The sequence below is a fragment of the Desmodus rotundus genome, chromosome 8, assembly GCF_022682495.2.
Source record: "Desmodus rotundus isolate HL8 chromosome 8, HLdesRot8A.1, whole genome shotgun sequence".
Taxonomy (NCBI): domain Eukaryota; kingdom Metazoa; phylum Chordata; class Mammalia; order Chiroptera; family Phyllostomidae; genus Desmodus; species Desmodus rotundus.
Window position 1 is genome coordinate 35,063,316 of NC_071394.1, and position 4,669 is coordinate 35,067,984.

General features: G+C 42.5%; 1 non-coding gene across 1 annotated transcript; it reads right to left on the reverse strand.

Annotated features, from left to right (window-relative positions):
• Window positions 1-505: 505 nt before the first annotated feature.
• Window positions 506-613, reverse strand: LOC112315802 (U6 spliceosomal RNA). The gene has a single exon (XR_002975942.1). It is a non-coding gene; the product is annotated as a U6 spliceosomal RNA (small nuclear RNA).
• Window positions 614-4,669: the final 4,056 nt, after the last annotated feature.

A 4,669-nucleotide genomic window follows, 5' to 3' on the forward strand; every position in this document is an offset into this window, starting at 1 on the left:
GTTGGTAGCCACTCTGGTAGGTGTGAGGTGATATCTCATTGTGGTTTTAATTAGTGTCTCTCTGATGGCTAGTGATGTTGAGCATCCTTTCCTATGTCATAGACCCTCTGTATGTCCTTCTTGGAGAAGTGTCTGTTCAGGTCCCTTGCCCATTTTTAATTGGATTATTTGTCTTCCTGATATTGAGTTATATGAGTTCTTTACATATTTTGGAGATCAAACCCTCATGCAAGGTATCATTGGCAAATACATTTTCCCTTATCGTCATTTCCCTTTTCATTAAAATATGACATTGTGCCCTGGCTGGTATAGCTCAGTGGATTGAGCGCGGGCCTGCGAACCAAAGGGTCACCAGTTCAATTCCCAGTCTGGGCACATGCCTGGGTTGCATGCTGGGTCCCCAGTAGGAGACTCATGAGAGGCAACCACAAATTGATGTTTCTCTCCCTCTCTTTCCTTCTCTCTAAAAATAAATAAATAAAATATTTTAAAAAATAAAACCAAAAAAACTATGAAATTGCTTCATGAATTTGCGTGTCATCTTTGCACCGGGGCCATGCTAACCTTCGCTGTATCATTCTCGTTTTAGCCTATATGCTGCCAAAGCAAGCACTGCAGGAAGTTTTTTATTCCATGGTCCGGATAAAAACATATTAGGTCAAAGACCAGGTTCTACAAAAAGCTGCTAGTGGAATAATAAGATTGATCTACCAGTAATATGTTTTTGCTTTTGATGAGGGTGCTATACAAGAAAGAATTGTTAGAAAGCCAGTGGCATGAACTTGTGAAAGACATCTCTTCCTCAATCTGTCAGAACCACTGCTCATCCAGTTATGCTATTATCATTTTCTTTTTAAAAATAGTTTTTTTAAAGATTTTATTTATGTAAATTTAGAGAGGGGAAGGGAGAGAGAGAGACGGACAGAAACATCAACGTGTGGTTGCCTCTGGAGTGCCCACTGAGAAAATTGAGATCTTTGGGAAAATTGATTGTGGGAGGCTGTACTAATGAATACTTCTGGGGACATGGCTGGCAACACAGGCGTGTGTCCTGACTGGGAATCAAGCCAGCGACCCTTTGGTTCGCACACTGGCACTCAATCCACTGAGCCACAGCAGCCAGGGTGAAAAAATAATATATTTTTTATTGTACTTTTTCCATTCCCATTTATTCCCCTATACCCTCTTCCATTTCCACCCCCCACCCCTGGCAATTACCACACTGTTGTCTGTGTCCAAGAGTGCTTTATTTTCTTTTCTCAATCCTTCCACCTCCCAGCCCCCTCCCCCACCAAATTAACAAACTGAACTAACAAGCAAAATAGAAGCAGACTTATAGATAGAGAGCAGGCGGACCAGCTACACTATTATAAGTGATCGCATGTTATAACAGAGGAAAGAAGTGCAGACCATTCCCAGCGGTTTTAAAATCTCAGTAAGACAAAGGAATCTGGTGAAGTTGAGTGCAACAGGGAAAAACAACAGCGGATTGGGAATCTGAGCCTCACTCAGCTTCCAGAGAGCTCTGTGACCTTGGGAAAGTCATTCTACTCCACCCTAGCCCCACCCTGGACCTTAGGCTCCAGTAACGCCATGGAATGGGGAGGGTCTTGATATGTGATTCTTAGCTCTAGTGGCTTATCTGAATCCCCTAAAGAGGTTTTTAAAAACAGGCTTTCTTAACAAGCTAGGGTAGGGCCTAAAATCTATTCTACCTGAGGAGATAATCTCTAGTGAGATATATATATATATATATATATATATATTTTTTTTTTTTTTTTTCCCCCCAGAGAGAGGGGAAAGGAGGGAGGGAAACATCCATGTGTGAGAGAAACATCAACCAATCAGTTGGGGGAGTCCAACCCAGGCATGTGCCCTGACAAGAAGTAGAACCAGTGACCTTTTAGTTTGCAGGCTGGTGCTCAATCCGCTGAGACACAACAGCCAGGGTTCTAATGATATTCTTAAATGTGTGGACTAACCCCACAACTCTGTCCTTGACCTTCGCTTCTCAGACTTCTTCCACTTCAGTTGCCATCCTTAGCTCCATTTCAAACCTAAACACAACTGAACTCATCATTTCATTCAGCCCTAAAATGCTCTTTGTATATATATTTGCAGATTTCCTACTGTGAAGGGTACTACCATCCATCCAATTTAAAAAAGCCAGAAAAGCCTGGTTTTATTTTAGATTTCTCTGTCTCCCCGCCCAGTTATTATTCTTTCAGTTCTAAACATCTCTTTACGCCCAGTCACTGACCCAGCTCAGAACTTCACTGTCTGTGCCTGGACTCTTAGACTTGCCTCTTTCTAGATTTCTTTCAATCGAATCTCACTGATTCCTCCTCCTATCGCATTTGTACCCCTATGTTCCAGAGTGATCATTCCAACATGAAATATCCACTAAAAAGTCTTCAATGATTTTTTTCATTGTCACTAAGTCTAAAATCTAAACTGCCTTGCAAGGCATTCCATGTCTTTCAAGATGTTTTCCCACCATTTCAAAGAAATTGACTGTGGTGTCTCTGCTCACAATATCTCTACAGCAATACTCAGCTACTGGTGGTCCATCAGCTTCTTCATGTCTTTGCACATGCTGTTCTCCAATGGAAACATCATTCCTATACCTGTTTTCTGAATTATGATCTGCCCACTGCCAGCTTTGGGAAGACTTCAAAGGCTTCTCCCCAGCAGGGTGACAACCTACTTCTGCACTTCCCTTGTACTCTGCTCACACATCCATTATAGAATGTATTCGACTGGGTTAGAATAGCTTCTCTGCATATCAGTCTCCCTAAAAAATCTTGAATGGAAAGTACTGAGGGCCTGGAGCAATGCCTGACACAAAGCACAAATATGTGAAGAATATATGAATGAATGAATGAATGAATGACCTTGTCAGTGCTAATCATCCTATAATCTATGAATACTTCAGAACAGAATGTGAAGTATAATAATAAATTCTATGATTAAATTAACACCTGAGCAGTGACTTGCAAAGAGGTGGGGATGAACAGAGGTTTGAGCAGGAGAGGAAGAAGCACAGAGTGGGCAGCTGTATAGAGCAAGAGCAGAGCGTGCTTTTTGAATGCTTTTAATAATCCAGTATGGAGTCACTGTCATCCATGACTGTTATGTCAAGTATTATGTCAAGACTGAGGTAACAGCGTGTGATAGGAATGCCCCTGGGAAGGACCTGGAATGCCCTAAATCACAAGTCTGGACACTTGGATGATTCCATCTGAACCTGATATAAGTAGAACCTCCACCCCTGTGGGCTATAAGAACTCACAGCTCCGACCACCCAGTACTGGAGCTTGACTATACCATGGGTTCTGCTGGACTTCCAGGTCACTAGACACATGCCACCACTGCAGCTGCCTGGCTTGATACCAACACCCATCCCTTCATCTGGGGTCGCCGCCAGTGACTGGGTACTTCATGCCGGATGATCACTCTGCGTGTTCCTGTTGTGTAAGCTCCCCCTCTCTGTGTGTAACCTGTATGTGACTCTATTGGCTTATTGGGGAGGTCTCCTCTAATATGGAGGGCACTGTGGAAAGACAAGGTCGTGTGTGAGTGGCTCATTTCGGGGATGCTCCTTTGCTCATGACAGCAGCTAAGATGGGGGAAAGGAAGACTGACAAGATCACGGGTGTGCAACGCAGAAAAATAACATCCTGGCCCAACTCTGCCCAGTGCAATCCTTCATGCTGAAGTTCTTCTACAAGATTTCATTAGAAGCCAAGTGGCTAGAAAATTAAGATCAACTTGATTGAAAGTCGCTGAATAACATGATGTCACAGAACTATTTGAGTCCTTAAATCAAATTATTTTCACTTCCAGCTGCTTTTTTCTGACTCTGTCCTCAAGTAGTGACATGTGATAAGCCTGAAAAGGCTGAAGCTATCCATAGAAAAACAAAAAGATGCAGAACTTCTGAACGGAGGAGATCTTCCTGCTCCCTGGAGGAAAGCTTCACTGACAAGCTCCTTATTGCTCCTACAAAGACCAGAACTCAACTATATGACTTCTGTGGTTAAGGCCATCATCACTTGAAAAATGTCTCTCTTTTAATACATTTCTTATTTAAACAAACCTTAGGGAACTGTTTAGTGCCAGATTCTGAGAACTGGCGGTACAATGAATTTTTTTTCTTGAATATTTATGCTGCCCAGCCTGTAGAATTTAGCTTAACAAAGAACATTTAGTGCAAGGTAGCAATGTGGATGAATAGTTTTTTTGTGTGCTTACTAAAAATGGGGCCTCCAAAGAAAAATCAAATACCCATTGGAATAATTCTGCTTTACCCAATGATGGTCAGAAACCATGTGGGGAAAGGGGGGAAATTATAAAAGACCTTATTCTGAAGAGGCAACAGAGTCAAATGTCAGAGTTTAATGAAAACCAGCCCAACCAATGGCTCAGCTATAGGAACGAGCCTCCAGAGCCAGCTCCCTGCTTCTCTCTCTCTCTCTCTCTTCCTCCACAAATGGAATTCCTTCCATGAGAACTGTGTTAGGGCAAAGGCCCTCTTCTGGCCTGACACTCAAGCTTTCCAGTGGTTACTGGTATGACACTATTAGGCAGTGGAGAACAACAAGCAGTGTCAAGAATATCCTCAGTCAAGTAATAGATATATGCCTCGCTTTAAAAGACAGCAGGTAAG